Source organism: Rhineura floridana, chromosome 3 (assembly GCF_030035675.1).
Source record: "Rhineura floridana isolate rRhiFlo1 chromosome 3, rRhiFlo1.hap2, whole genome shotgun sequence".
NCBI lineage: Eukaryota > Metazoa > Chordata > Lepidosauria > Squamata > Rhineuridae > Rhineura > Rhineura floridana.
Window position 1 is genome coordinate 77,773,455 of NC_084482.1, and position 16,566 is coordinate 77,790,020.

Sequence of the window (16,566 nt, forward strand, 5' to 3'; positions counted from 1 at the left end):
CATTTTCTGATGTTGAAATTAAGCCTACGCATGCCTGGATCAACAACTCACAACCCTGGCTTCATTGGCTACAATCCTGAAAGGGTGGGGTTACAGCCAGAGCTTTGAAAAGTTACTTTTTTAAACTACAACTCCCATCAGCCCCAGCCAGTATGGCCACTGGATTGGGCTGATGGGAGTTGTAGCCAGAGCAAGGAATTGTTCTAAAGATCTGTAAAAAACAGTCATGCGGGGTTTTTTTTTGACGTTTTGGTATATATCTTGGGAACCAGACCACCTAGAAACTTAATTTTTTTTTAATTGAAGCTGTGAGTCCGGAGATTAAGGCGTGTTAGCTGGAGAACCAGAGGGCCCCCCAAAAACCAAAGACTCCAACCGAAAACCAGAGATTAAACAACATGGGGGCAATTCTGGCCAGAGGTGAGAAAAGCAAGGGCGGGGCCAGATTCTCCGGCCGTTTGCCAGAGACCTGGCATCCCTATTCCCCGAGGCACCTGATTCCCTCTGGGTTGATTGGCTGTAGTTTCCATTCTACTGCCACTCTTAGGGCGTGCTGTGGAGCAGCAAGACTCAGGCCACCTAGCCCCTCCATCTCTATGTTCTCCTGCTTGCACAGAGATCAAGGCACCTGGGCCCTACTGCTGATTCCCTGGTTTTAGCACACTGGTGCTTGGCATCAGAGTAGAAAACTAGATGTCAAAGGAAAGGGCTCTCCCTAACATGCCAGTTTTCTATGTGAAGGGATTCATTTTACTTTATTTGATTGTATGGAGAAGTGATCCATCTCATCTGCAAATTTACCAGCTCAGTGAGAACTGAATTTGTGAGACTTTCACACCTAATTGGTACCTATATTTCATTAATATTTATTTCTTTAGTATGTTAGCTGCCTTGAATGCTTGTACACATGTGGCTATTTCAATACTAAGGCAGTGCATAGAGGTAATAGGGAAGAATCTGGATTCAAAAAATTCATGGCGGGGAAGAGCTTGCTGTCCCTGGCCTTGACTCCTAATCCTTGTTCTGAACCTAGTTCTCATGTCATCATCCCCGCCACCCCCTGGCAGCTCTCTAAATCATGACTGTTACCTGTGCCACCATTTCTAACATATCTCACATGGGCAATTCAGAGCTATGTGGCTCTTGTCCCAGTCTGCCCAGGCCTGTCCAGATCATGTCTAATATCATTAGAAACATAAATAGGTATCAGATGGAGTCCTGCTACCTTCAGCAAAGCTTCCCAGTTGGCCCTCAGTTTTTCACTAGATGTCTGTGCCTGCTTTCTGATATCCTCCCCTCATTTTCTGCTCTTAGCAGGCTGAGGCTCAAATATTAATCCAAGTCTGGTCATGCACCTTGAGTTGCTTAGTTCCTTAATTAAAGCTACTTCTCCATCTGACTGAACATTTCAGAAGCCAGTTAGCATTTGTATTCTTCCAAGTCTTGCTCCAGAGCTGCTGATTTTTAATGAGAACTTTTGCTGTGGTCCACCTAGCTCCAAACGGCATGCAGCCGTTATGCTCAGGATCTGACAGGTGGCCTTTCCCATTCAACTTTCGATTTAGGTCAGAAATCAAACCTGATTCAGGCAAGCAGGCCCAGGGGGAATTAGAGAAGATGGTTGTGGTATCCAGCAATAATAAGGGATTTATGGCTCAAATATCACACATTTAATTAAAATTATACTCTTCCGCATCGATGATGTGAAGTGATTGTGTTGTTGAAGTTAATCTCTAATGGTAAAACACTGAGCAAATATCACATAAACTGGCTTTCCTAGCACTCACTATTAATTTGCATTTGAATTTATGTGATGTGGGACTGCAAGCAAGGAGTGCAACGTTCCATCTCCATCGGTAGCACTAACCGTGGCAATTTTGTCTCAATGTGCAAATACTAAGGTAGGTCTACTAACTGGAGGATTAGGTTGAGTATCAGGTCATGTTTTGGTCTTTGACCTAGTGAATATTCCAAGATTACACCAGATTAATTATGCATTTGCCAAATTAACTCAACTACAAACATGAAGCCTCACACTTCTATTAAACCTAACTGCAACCAGCCTTTACAGGAGCCTCTCTAGGAATTCCTGTCTCTGAACATTGCCATCTGTACCTTTTCTTCCTGCTTAACCCCCCCCACCCGACATCAGAGATTTAGGACCAGCCCCAGCAAAGTGTTACTATTGTACACACATTGGAGTTGCAATGCTTGATCAATAAAAATGTCACGGAGAAGCTGGCTTGTAGGGAAAATGCATCGAAACACAATTTTTTGAGTTTTTGGATAAGAAAGGGGCAGAGCATCACTAGCGTCATGCGCACCAAGATTCACAAAACAGAGGTAGAGACACATTGGAGCCAACATAACTGCAAGTGTGCACATAGCCTGAGCTCCCCTGCAATTTGAGCTCCGTTGCTTGCTTCATGCTGGGTCTTGCTTTAATGCAGGCATGGGGAACTACTGGCCCTCCAGATGCTGCTGAATTACAACTCCCATAATCCCTGGCCATTAGTCATGTTTGCCAGGGCTGATGGGAATTGTAGTTCAGCAACATCTGAAGAGCCAAAGGTTCCCCACTCCCACTTTAATAACTTTAATTGGCTGCCTGTCACAACAGGCTGCCTGCTAGGAGGAAGGGTGGGATATAAATCAAATAATAATAATAATAATAATAATAAATAAATAAATAAACAGTGTTTCATTGCTGGTCTGTTCTGATGTTGTTTGGTTTCTGTTCTTTGTTTGTTTTGCTTTTTGATTTTCTTATATTTGTTCTATTCATATATTTTCTTGCTTATCCTCTATGTACACCGCCCAGAGAGCCTTTTTGGCTTAGGGCGGTATATAAATTAAATTAAATTAAATAAATAAATAAATAAATAATAATAATAATAATCTGCCTGTGTGTTCCCAGGAGTTTGCTATAGAGGACCATCTAGCTGTTTTTCTCTGAACCGGTTACACATATCAAGTCCCACAAGAAATCTAATGCATACTTATCTAGGGATAAGAATTACAGTGGGACTTATTGCTGAGTACATATGTATAAAATTGCACTGTCTGTCCCAATACACAAAGCTGGCAAGGGAAGGGGGGGATTCTGGCTTGCCAAACTGTTGATATGGTGATGGCATTTAAGGCTCCAGCAACTTTTCTTTCATCTAATGCAGGATCACTATATTGTTGCTGTGCCTGCACTGAGACAATGATAAAACTGAAGCAGCTACTGTTGTTTATTAACCGTAAGAGGTCAAAGACGTAGTTATTTTGCAAAGAAGAACATAATGAACAACAGGTATAGGGCATTGCATTGCTACTGACCTGTATGCCAAGTAGTGCTCTCTTCGCCAGTGGGTCCTGTTGAGGAGAAAAAATGAGCCAGCAGAGAGAATGATACAGCCTCATCCCAGCGCTGTTGCTCTTCTCCCTATGGAGAGGCCGGAAAAAAATGGAATGGGTTTTGGTCTAGGAAAAGGAGGTATGCCAGGAGATCTTATGAGTACTCTGAGTTGAGCCAGTAGGAGAAAGCAGTTCCAGCTTTTGAATCTGGTTGGAAGAAAAAGCCTCGGAGGTTAGGGGACATTTCTGTTGAATTGGTATTGTCACTGTTTGTTGTACCCTGCATTGCCTGACTGTGCCTGCTTGTTCGCTACCTACTGGGCCTCTGCGGTTGCCAGTTGTAACTACTACAGAACAAAACATCTTAAGCCTCTTCTCCAAAAGCTCCTCTAGACCTTCCTCAGAAAAACAGGGAATATTCACCCCAGCACTTTTGCTTTTCTGCACATGCCTAAATTGTAGTTGGATTGAGCTATTGACACCTTGTCACAAACAATTACATTTAGCCCTGTTGTGCCCGTGAGCATGACAGAGCAGAAAATGAAAGGTTTGGAGTTAAAGCAGCTGCTTTGTACTGAATCAGAGCTACAGTTAATCTTACCCCACACTTGTATATAGCTCTGACTGACTGGTGTCTTTCCAGCCCTGGTAGATAGGATGTTTTAATAGACACTGAAGCTGGAACTGTTTATTTGCAAAACATTCTGTACTACTGAACCAAGGGGCAACTCTAGATTTGAGGGGGCATCAGGCAAAGTGTCCACTGGAGAGCCCCCTTCTACCTCAGTGAACTCCCTTGGTGGGCTTGCCTGGAGGTGTCAGCAGTAGGTTGCAACAGTGCTGCTCTTCAATGGAGCTCTCTATTTAAATTTCCCATAATGCTCTGGAGCAAAGCTTTGTTGGAAGCATTGGGGGAAATGTAAATGCTGGCACCCAGCCAGAAAAATATTGGTTTAAACTGGAGGAGGCAAGGCAGGTCTCAGTAGCGGTGGCACCTGCTTAGATTCTGGGGGCCTGAAAGCTGCCTGAGGATGCTGTATGCTGACTAGGGTTGCCAGGTGTCCAATGTTTGCCTGGAGACTCCAGATTTTGGGGGTCCTCTCTGGGTCTCCAGGTGAGTCACTTTAATCTCACCTTTCATTTTTTAAAAAGTTAGTTTCTAGGTGGTCTGGTTCATGAGACATACACCAAAATGTCAGCCACTCCCCCTGCAACTTCTGTTAAATCATCTTGTAGTTGGATGCTCTAACCCTGCCTGCTCTTTCAGGTTTGTAGCCAATAAGTGAAGTCAGGGTTGTGATTTGTTGACCTCCAGGCAGTGCCTAGACCCCACTGCAACACCAGAAAATGATTGTTTTTTTCCTGCTTATTTGAAAAGCTCATAAACTGAGTAAGTATATAACTTTCAGTTTTCTCTCTCTTGTGTTCAAGCAAGCTTAAATTTTCTTGGGCTGTTGAAGAGGGGCAGTGTTTTGAAAACCTTCCCAATATGAAGCTTTAGTCCAGTACTTGCTTTTCTGGGAGTAAAGCTGCAATGCTAATCCCACATACCCAGAGTAAACCCCATTGAATTCAATATGACTTATTTTTAAGTAGACATGGTTAGGATTGTGCTGTAAATTAATGAAACTTTTCAGTGAACATAGCAAAGAAGTGTGTTTGTGTTGTAAATCTTTCTCTTCTCCTCCAATCCTATTTTTAAAGCAATTAGGCAGGGCTTACTTAGGTGTCACTGCTTTTATTATGTAGGAAACTAATACTGATTTTTTAAAAAAAATGTTCTGCAATGACCAACTGGTTTGACAATAAATTATTGTATGGAGTGTATGTATTTTTACATCTCCTCTCTCTCTGTGTGTGTGTGAGTGTGTGTGTGTGTGTGTGTGGAGTCTTTCCAACAACTCTGTGAGGTACGGTTGGTGATTGTGTTATCCGTAAAATTTATATCCATGTAGTTACTGGCCTGGAGTGTTTGCACCTTGTGTTGGGTCAGAGGGACAGACTGGGAATCTTGTTGGTGTACCACCCACCTTGCTGCCCAACGGCTTCCCTAACTGAGCTGACAGAGGTGGTCTCCGAGGTATTGCTGAGATCCCCCAGACTATTAGTACTGGGGGATCTCAACATCCATGCTGAGGCTACTTTATCCGGGGCGGCTCAGGACTTCATGGCATCCATGACAACCATGGGGCTGTCCCAATATGTTAGTGGCCCAACACATGTGTCGGGCCATACTCTAGATCTTGTTTTTGCCACTGGACATGGAGATGGTGATCTGGATGTGGGGAGTTTTACATCTCTCCCGTTGTCATGGACAGATCACCGCTTGTTGAAGTTTAGACTTACAGCGGCTTTTCCCCTCTGCACGGGTGGGGGACCTACTAAAATGGTCCGCCCCCGGAGACTAATGAATCCTGAAGGTTTTCAAAGGGCTCTGGGGGATTTTCCGGCTGATAAGACTGGCGCTTCTGTCGAAGCCCTGGTCGAACTGTGGAATGCGGAGATGACCTGGGCTGTTGACACGATCGCTCCTGCGCGTCCTCTCCTGTGTAGAGCTCATACAGCTCCATGGTACACCCCAGAGCTGAGAGCGATGAAACAAGATAGGAGGCGGCTAGAGCGGAGGTGGAGACGAACTCCCGACGGATGCAATTATGCACTGGTTTGTGCTTCTACCAAGCTGTATGTAGGAGTGGTGAGGGTGGCGAAGAAACAACATTTTGCTGCCACTATCAAGTCATCTCTCTGCCACCTGACAGAGCTTTCTAGAGTTGTCCGAGGGCTGCTTTATTCCGGCCCTCAGGACATGGTAGGGTCATCGGTGGCCCGTTGTAATGAGTTTGCTGGACACTTCCAGAATAAGATCTCATGCATCCGCCGGGACTTAGACTCTCTGTATATAGCAGTTGATCCTAATGAGGTGTCCAGAGCTCAATCTTGTCATGTTTTATTGGATGAGTTTCAGTTGGTTCAGCTCGAGGACATGGACAAGGTGCTTGGACAGGTGCGTGCTACCACTTCGGTACTAGATCCTTTCCCCTCTTGGCTAATAAAAACTAGCAGGGATGGAACAGCTGGCTGGGCCAGGGAAGTGATAAATGCCTCTTTACGAGAGGGAGTGGTCCCTGGCTGCCTGAAAGAGGCGGCAGTGAGACCGCTTCTGAAAAAACCTTCCTTGGACCCACAAAATTGCAACAGCTACAGACCAGTGGCGAATGTTCCATTCCTGGGCAAGATCTTGGAACGAGTGGTTGCTGGCCAGCTCCAGGCGCTATTGGATGAAACCGATTATCTAGATCCATTTCAATCGGGTTTTAGGCCCGGTTTCGGCACCGAAACAGCCTTGGTCGCCCTGTATGATGACCTATGTCGGGAGAGGGACGGAGGGAGTGTAACTCTGTTGATTCTCCTTGATCTCTCAGCTGCTTTTGATACCATCGACCATGGTATCCTTCTGGAGAGGCTCGCGGAGTTGGGAGTTGGATGTACTGCTTGGCAGTGGTTCTGCTCCTACTTGGCGGATTGTCTCCAGAAGGTAGTGCTTGGAGAACATTGCTCGACACCGTGGGTTCTCCAATGTGGAGTCCCGCAGGGGTCAGTTCTGTCCCCCATGCTTTTTAACATCTATATGAAGCCGCTGGGTGTGGTCATCAGGAGATTTGGAGTGCGTTGCCATCAGTATGCTGATGACACGCAGCTCTATTTCTCCTTTTCATCTTCTTCAGGTGAGGCTGTCAATGTGTTGAACCGTTGCCTGGCTGCGATAATGGACTGGATGGGAGCTAACAAACTGAGGCTCAATCCGGACAAGACTGAGATGCTGCTGGTGGGCAGTTTCTCTGACCAGATAGTGGATATACACCCTGTTCTAGATGGGGTTACACTCCCCCTAAAGGAACAGGTTCGTAGCCTGGGAGTTGTTTTAGATCCTTCCCTGTCACTTGAGGCTCAAGTAGACTCGGTGGCACGGAATGCATTCTACCAACTTCGGTTGGTAGCCCAGCTACGTCCCTATCTGAGCAAGGAGGACCTAACATCAGTGGTACATGCTCTGGTAACCTCACGATTGGACTACTGCAATGTGCTCTACATAGGGCTACCTTTGAAGGCTGTTCGGAAGCTGCAGCTCGTGCAAAACGCGGTGGCCAGACTGATAACGAAGACCAAGCGGTCTGAACACATAACTCCTGTTCTGGCTCGCTTGCACTGGCTGCCAATATGCTTCTGGGCCAGATTCAAAGTGTTGGTTTTGACTTATAAAGCCTTACACAGCGCGGGACCACAATATCTGCTGGAACGCCTCTCCTGATATGAACCTGCCCGTACACTGCGTTCTACATCGAAGGCCCTCCTTCGAGTTCCGGCTCAGAGAGAGGCTCAGAGGGTGGTAACAAGAACTAGGGCCTTCTCGGTGGTGGCCCCTAAACTGTGGAATAGTCTCCCCGATGAGGTGCGCTTGGCGCCGACTTTGCTATCTTTTCGGCGCCAAGTTAAAACCTTCCTCTTTTCTAAGGTATTTTAATCTAATTTTAATTTTAATTTAGTTTTAAATTTGCTATAATTGATTTTAGACTTTTCATTTTCTTATATGTGCTCTTGTAGTATTATTATGGGTTCTTATTGTATGTATCTGTATTTTGCTGTAAACCGCCCAGAGAACTATGGTAGTCGGGCGGTATAAAAATCTAACAAATAAATAAAATAAATAAATATGGGTGCTCAGAGCAAGCTCTTGCTCCTTTCTTTTAGTATTTTATATTCTCTCAGAATCCGTGAGAGTTACTGTCCCTTTAAGATTCCTATTCCTTTAAGGCTGTGTATCCTCACTGCTAAGTATGTAGAGCAAAGGTGAGGGGTAATCGCTGATTTGTTCTAAAGGAATTAGTTATTTATTTATCTAACATAATGCTGGCTCCTCTGCCTCTTTCCCAAGGAATTCAAAGACCTTAAAGATAAGTGTCAGCTTGACAGGAGGATGGACAGAATGTGATATCCTCTTGTATCCTTGAAAGAAGTACATTGTGTGTTTCTTTGCTGTTGTACTACCTATATGCACATCTTTGTTGTTTATTATTTACTGTACCCAAAATCCTATAAATTACTAGTGAATTCTTAATAAAGTTATAATCTGACCACAGCTGTCTCTCTCGGTTGGACTGAAAGAGGCTTTTTGGTTGGATGGAACCTTTGATCAAAGCTCGTGTGTGTGTGTGTTTCCTTCCTAATCCAGATTCAGGGTTCAATCCAGCTCCATGCCTTACCTGGGGGAAGGGGGCACAGTGAGGTCTCATTTAGATCTCACCCAACAATTTGAAACCAAGGCAGCTCACAATAAGAAATAAATCCCTTTAAAATCCAATAACCATAAAAACAAATATAAACAGTTGTAAAACAGTTTAAAGTGGCATGATTCTGAATTTTGGTTGGGTGAATGAAGTTTCTTATAACTTGAGGTTGCAGTTCTCTGCATGCTTCCCTATTTGAGTAAGTCCCGTTGAATACATGGGAACTTGCTTCTGAGCAAATATGCATAGGATTGCACTATAAATATCTTTACAGATTTTGTAAATAATAAACATCTTTGATAGTCATGCTTATATAAATATTTCTTCATACTGTGTCCCAATGAGTATTTGATTTTGCACTATGGTTATAGAATATTATTTCCTCTACATCTTCAGTGTGTCTTTCTTCCTTGGTTACCCAGTACACTTTATAGCTCATTTCCATTTTGAAAAATAGATTAAAACAATTTACATGCAGGCAAAGTTTATTAAGTAGATCCATACAATACATTTAAAGCACATCCAACTTGCATTTAAAGAATTCCCTTAAAGAATCCTGGAAAGTGTAGTTTCCCCCTCACAGTTATAGTTCTCACTACCCTTAACAAACTACAGTTCTCATGATTCTCTAGTGGGATTCATGTGCTTCAAATGTGTGTTGAATGTGCTTTAAATGACTGGTGTGGATCTGCCCTAGGTATGCTGTGCATTTATTAGTGAATTGAAAAGAAAAATTTTAAACGGTATTTTAAATGGTACACACACACACACACACACACACACCGGGGCCCAGAGCAACCTGATGCCCAAGGGCCCCAGCATGCCTAGAGCCAGCCCTGCTCATCTGTACCACAAAGAAAGCAAGATAAACTTTGCCATGTTGGTGCCGTCCAGATGTTGCTGGACTATAACTCCCAACATGATCAATAATTGACCAAGCTGGCTGGGACTGATGGGAGTTGAAGTCTAAGAACATCTGGAGGGCACCATGCTAGCTATCCCTGAACTATCCTGTCCTATTGGTTTTAACGCATCCTTATCAAATATTCATTACACTGACATATCTCCCTGTTACATCTGTAAAATGGATTCAGTGCACTGACAGCAGATGTTTTAGAAATGTGCTCTTGTTACATAGGCAGTACTGTGTTCTATCATGGTGTTTGGTTTGGTTTCTGGTAGCAACTCCTATAAAACTTTGAATTATTCTTCTACATTATATGTCTACTTACTGCTATATCAAGAGAAGGCTTAATGTTATGCAAGGTAATGTAATAGGCAGGTTGTTCATTGTCTATATGAGGGGGGGCTTTTCTCTATATGAAGGAGCCCTTTGGTAGTTCTGCCACCCTCAGAAGGTCAGGTGGTGGTGGCCCAGGAGAGGGCATTATTTGTGGCAGCCTCTAAGTTGTCGAACACCCTCCCCACTGAGGTGCATTTGGCAACTTCACTGAACAGTTTTCAGTGAATGCTGAAGACGCACCATTTTACCCTGGCCTTTGACACCTGAGATGGATATTTTTAGGACCTACCCTATTTTTTGTAGTGTGATTTTTAATGATGTATTTTAAAAGTGTTGTGACCTGCCCTGGGACTTTTGGGTGAAGGGCGGGCAATACATTGAAACTACAACAACTGTTTTTTATGGCTGAGTAAATACCAGATACCTATAAGTTTGTCAAAAGATTTGGAGATATGTTTTTTAATCTTGAGCCTTCACAGGATCTAAAACTCAGTGGAAAATTTGCATAGGTAAAGAATAACAGTTCCTAATTTTAGTAATATGTAATCAGAGATGGGGAACCTGTGGCCCTCCAGATGTTGTTGGACTCCAACTCCCATAGACCCTAGCCAGCAGAGATAACAGGAGTAATGCTCCAATAACATCCGGAGAGCCACAGGTTTCCCACCACCGCTACAGGTGAACAAGTTTGCGGCATAGTCTATACCACTTCATATGATAAGTGGGGCATTTAAATTTATAATTCCCTAAATTAAAAAAGGGGGGACTCTCCCTGCAAAAAACCCTTGTGTATCGGAAATACTCTGTTCCAGACTTTCCCCTGTTCCAGTTTTCTATTTGCAGAGAGTTTTAATGTTGGAAATGGAAATATGTGATCGCCCACCTGCAGGCTGAAGTGGTACAGACCATTCTGCACCTGTGAAAACAAGGTACAAGTAATAATTGATTTAAATGCAATTACAGGGAAATGTAAAAAAACACAACAGCATCATCAAATTGCAAATTGCAGGTCAATTACATATATATTTAGGACTGGTTACTACTAAACTAATAGCAGTACATTGATATTAAGCTTGAATTATGGTCTGGAGTGCTTATTTAAAAATAGAGTTTAGATGTTCCATCATTTATAGTGTTACCACTGCTTTGGTTACATCTCCAGCTAAACGTGTTGTGTCAGCAGACTGTAATACACAGAGACACTTTCTAACAGTTCATCAACTGACTATAACGTCACAGTTAATTTCTATATTCCCTCTGCATCATGTTCTTGAAAGCGGAAACTCTCATTCATCAGGAGCCATGCTTTCAAACATGATTTCTTTTTTAGAGGACGATAAAAGGCCAGCAGTTGTTTTTCATCTGGATTTTTAATTATCCATATCTTTATTAATTTGAAAAATTCCTCCACCCCCAACTGTGTTGAATTCAGGCACTGCCCTCTTAAGTATAGCTCAGATCCCGCCCCCCCTTTTCTGTCGCAGACCTACTGCATTAGGAGCCCTGCCAAGGATCTATTTAGAATTCTGTTAAATAAGCCTTTTACATTACTGACCATCCATTGTTAGAGGTCCAAGTATGAAGTTTTATTGGAGTAATGTCCCTGCTGAAGCATTTATTTGATCATGTATCTGAGGCAGAGGAGGCTGGTGGTTTTGATGTCAGTGGGGCAGTGAATTCACTCCAGGTTTTAGCCCAAACTTTCAACCTTGGACAGCTCCTTGAAGGGTCAACTAAAACCCAGAGCAGTTTCTGTCGTGTTCAGGTTGGGACTCAGGAACCAGACCACTTGGTGCAAGCAATTCAGTTTTTATTAAAGTAATATCCAAACAAAGGCTACACCGTCTCATGAATTGGAACAGCAAAACATAACCTGCAACATGGAAGAGAGTTGACAGAGCAAGGGACTAGTATTCCCACTGTCCCTTAAGAAGGGGGCAATCGAGCGCGAATTCTCTCACTCTGCCTCAATGTGCTTTCATCCACCGCCCGCCTCTGCTCCCCCTTCTTTTGCTGCCTCTTTTGCTGTCGCCTTGTACGTGGAGAAGGGGGAGCTACTCCCTCCTCCCCTTCTGAGAAATCTAACTCAGGTATGGGAGAAAGCGGGGGGACAATGCTTAAAGCATCTGACTGTTTCTTCTGGCTTTTCCCTGGATCAGGAGGAGGTTGAATTCTCCCTTGCCCTCCCTCCTTCTCTAACTCTTCTGAGAGAAGAGGGGGAGGAGGCGTGGGAAGCTCACAGGGAGAATCTGTGCCTGTTGGAGCTTCAAGGCCTTCAGTCCCAGACAGCTCTATCTCGGAGATTCCCTCCCCCTCTTCTGTGCCTTCTTCACACAGCTCTGGCCAAATGACCCCCTCTCTTTCCTCATCTTCTGAAACATTAGGGTCCCAATCCTGCATCCTGACACCATCCCCTTCCCCAAGCTGTGATCCCCCCCAACTTGTCGGCTTAGGACGATGAGGAAAACGTTGATGAAAGTCTCTTACTAAATCCGGAGCATGGACATCGCTCTCATTTTCCCACGATCTGTCAGCTGGCCCGTAGCCCTTCCAGTGAATCAAATACTGTAATTTATTACGCTTTCTCCTTGAGTCCAGGATCTTTGCCACTTCAAACTCAGTTTGTCCATCCACTATTAATGGCTCCCCTGGAGATTCCGCTGGTCTCAACTCACTGGGGGGGAACGCTTTCGTTAACAAAGAGTGATGAAACACTGGATGCATTTTAAAAGTATCTGGTAACTTCAAATGAAGGGCCACTGGGTTGATTTGTTCCTCTATTTTGAAGGGGCCCACTCTCTTATCCTGCATCTTCCTGCATTTGCCCGGCATAGAAAAAAAATGAGTAGACAGCCATACCTGGTCGCCTGCCTGAAGGGGGGCCCCCTCTCCTCGATGTTGATCAGCAACTCATTTATACTCCACTTTGGCCTCGTCTAATTGTTTTTTCAGTATCTGCTGCACCGCCTGAAGTTCCTGCAGAAATTCCTCTGCAGCCAGTACAGGCATACTCCCTGTACTGCTGGGGAAAGCCTTGGGATGGAATCCATAATTAGCGAAGAAAGGCGTTTGTCCAGTACTGGTATGCAAGGAGTTATTATAGGCAAATTCTGCAAAATGCAAATAGGAAACCCAGTCAGTCTGTTGGTAAGACACATAACAGCGCAAATACCTTTCTAAAACAGCATTGAGTCTCTCTGTCTGCCCATCCGTCTGGGGGTGATGGGCTGAAGAAAGTTTTAACTCAGTTTGCAACTGCTTCCACACAGCTCTCCAAAATTTAGCTGTGAACTGGGTTCCCCGATCCGAGACTACACTATTTGGCAATCCATGTAGTCGGTAGGTCTCCTTTATAAACACTTTTGCTGTTTCTCTAGCTTCTAAAGCCCCTGAGCAAGGAAGAAAACGTGCCATCTTGGTCAATGAATCCACTACGACCAAAATAGCAGTCATTCCTTGTGACTTTGGTAAGTCAGTTATAAAATCCATGGAAAGGTCCTTCCAAGGGCCAGTCGGGGTTGGTAAAGGTTGCAACAACCCTGCAGGCTTCCCTGTGTCTGTTTTCTCCCGCATACAGACAGAGCAGGATTTTACATAGTTCTCAATGTCCTGGCGCATTTGGGGCCACCAGAAATCCTTAGCTACATTTTGAATGGTCTTGAAAATGCCAAAGTGCCCAGCTGTGATAGAGTCATGACATTGACGCAAAACTCTGAGTCTTAGGTCCCCCTTTGGTACATATCTGGGAGCTTTAAACCACAGCAGTCCATCCTTCCAATGGAAACTTACTTCTCGATTTGTGTCCTGCTCCATTTCCTGGATATATTGTTGCATGCATGGATCCCCCTGCTGTGCCTTCTTGAGCTCCTCTTCCCATGAGGGCTGGCACACTCCCAATACCAGCTTTTCCGGCGGGATGATGTATTGGGTTTTTTTTTGCAAATTTCATCTTCTTTATATTCCGGTTTTCTGGACAGAGCATCTGCTCTCTGATTTTTTGCATGGGGATGATACGTGATCCTAAAGTTAAACCTGGCGAAAAACTGCGACCAACGTATTTCCCTCTGGTTCAACTTATGAGCTGTCTGCAGACTTTCCAGGTTCCTATGATCTGAGCGTACTTCTATCTGATGCTGAGCTCCCTCTAAATACTGTCTCCAATTCTCAAAGGAGTCTTTGATGGCTAACAGCTCTTTTTCCCACACTGTGTAATTCCTTTCGGCATCCTTCCAGGCTATTCTTGGGTCATGCTTTGCTAACCAGGGCATCCCCAGAATCACGTCAAAGTTCGAGAGATCTGACACATACAAGGAGATGAACTCTTTATGCCCAGGGATTTCTAACTTCAATTCCTCTGTGGCTCGAGTCACTCCACCTGACTTCAATGGTCGGCCATCAATAGTTTCCACTGACAAGGGAGTTTCTAATTTCCATTGAGATATTCGGTAACGTTTTGCCAACTTTGCATCCATGAAATTGTTAGAGGCTCCACTATCAATCAATGCTGTAGAGTTAAACACGACCGCATTGGAAGTTGTAATCCGAATTGGTAGCACCAATACCCCTTTTGAAGGAGGTTGTGCTACCGGAGGCCCTTTATACAGAATGGCCCCCAGCCCTCCGGCCTGCACGAGAGCTGGGTATTTTAGTTTCCCGATGGCCCTGTTTTATCTACTTTAAGTCCGCATTCCCTAGCGATGTGTCCCTGCTTTGAACAATAAAAACATAGACGTTCCCGACAACGTCTTTCTTTTTCCTCCTCAGACAACTTCGGCCAAGCCCCTCCCGACCCTTCTCCTGCGTTACTTGACACCCCAGGAGTCGGAGGAATTTTGCTGCGAGACACTGAAGCTGGATATCTCTGTACGTCCTGTTTCCTTTCCAGGTGCCTTCCCTCCAAGCGATGATCTATTTGCAGGCACAGCCGAATAAGCCCAGGCAGATCCTTTGGCGGTGTGGTTCTGGCCAAATCATCCAAGATCTCGGCACTCATCCCCCTGCGGTACATAAACACCAGGGCTAAGTCATTATAACTAGTTTCCTGGGCCAGAATTTTAAAGGCATTGGTATACTCTGAAACAGTTCCTTTCCCTTGCTTCAGAGTGCTCAATTGACGCGCCACAGTCTCAGCTCTCTGAGGGTCCTGAAACATCTCGGTCATGGCTTGCATAAATCCTCTATGTCTTCCTAAGATAGCATCCTTTCTAACCAGATAGGGGGTGACCCACTTGGCCGCTTCCCCTTCCAAGAGACTGATTACGAACGCCACTTTGGCAGCATCACCAGGAAATTCTGCATCCCTAATGTCCAGGTACATTTCACATTGAGCCACGAAAGTGGAGAGTTGGTCACTCTGTCCCGCATACTTAGGTGGCAATCCAATCGGGATTTTGACCACAGCAGCTGCAGGGGTGGTCCACATTTGGGCTATCGTGGATTTCAAAGCTTGGTTGTCGGTTTTCAATGCTCTCACCGACGCCAACAACGTTTGGACATCTGCCTGTAAATCCGCAACAGTATTCCTCAGCTGTCTCACTTCCTCCGCCTCAGAAGTGGGATTTGTCCACCCTGCTGCTCCCTGTTCCATCTTGTCACGTTCAAGCGGCAGGAGCATCGAGGGGTGAGTAGTTGGCTCTGTCAAACTGTCGTGTTCAGGTTGGGACTCAGGAACCAGACCACTTGGTGCAAGCAATTCAGTTTTTATTAAAGTAATATCCAAACAAAGGCTACGCCGTCTCATGAATTGGAACAGCAAAACATAACCTGCAACATGGAAGAGAGTTGACAGAGCAAGGGACTAGTATTCCCACTGTCCCTTAAGAAGGGGGCAATCGAGCGCGGATTCTCTCACTCCGCCTCAATGTGCTTTCATCCACTGCCCGCCTCTGCTCCCCCTTCTTTTGCTGCCTCTTTTGGTGTCGCCTTGTATGTGGAGAAGGGGGAGCTACTCCCTCCTCCCCTTCTGAGGGATCTAACTCAGGTATGGGGGAAAGCGGGAGGGCAATGCTTAAAGCATCTGACTGTTTCTTCTGGCTTTTCCCTGGATCAGGAGGAGGTTGAATTCCCCCTTGCCCTCCCTCCTTCTCTAACTCTTCTGAGAGAAGAGGGGGAGGAGGTGTGGGAAGCTCACAGGGAGAATCTGTGCCTGTTGGAGCTTCAAGGCCTTCAGTCCCAGACAGCTCTATCTCGGAGATTCCCTCCCCCTCTTCTGTGCCTTCTTCACACAGCTCTGGCCAAATGACCCCCTCCCTTTCCTCATCTTCTGAAACATTAGGGTCCCAATCCTGCATCCTGACAGTTTCACTGCCCCACTGACATCAGAGCCACCAGCCGCCACTGATGTGACATCTTAACTAGAGGCCAAGGCGAACTCCCAGTGTGATTCGGTTCTCTTAAAAGCAACCACAGAACTCCTAATTTGGATCAGGCCCACAGTGCCCTGTTGGGTACAAGTAGTTAGTAGCTGGAATAATCCCCCTCTGCTGTGGCCCTGATCCAATTTGGGGTTCCCATTTGGCTACTTTTGAATTAGAAAATTATGTTCCCATTATGGGTCTCTGGTATAATCTCTAGCTTAACCATGATAATGAGGGTGCTTCCAGTTGGGTGTTTATTATGGGATTGGTGCTCTTCATGTATGATGCATGCAAATGTTTCACAGCATCCACATATCATATGATTGGCATCGTAATGTCA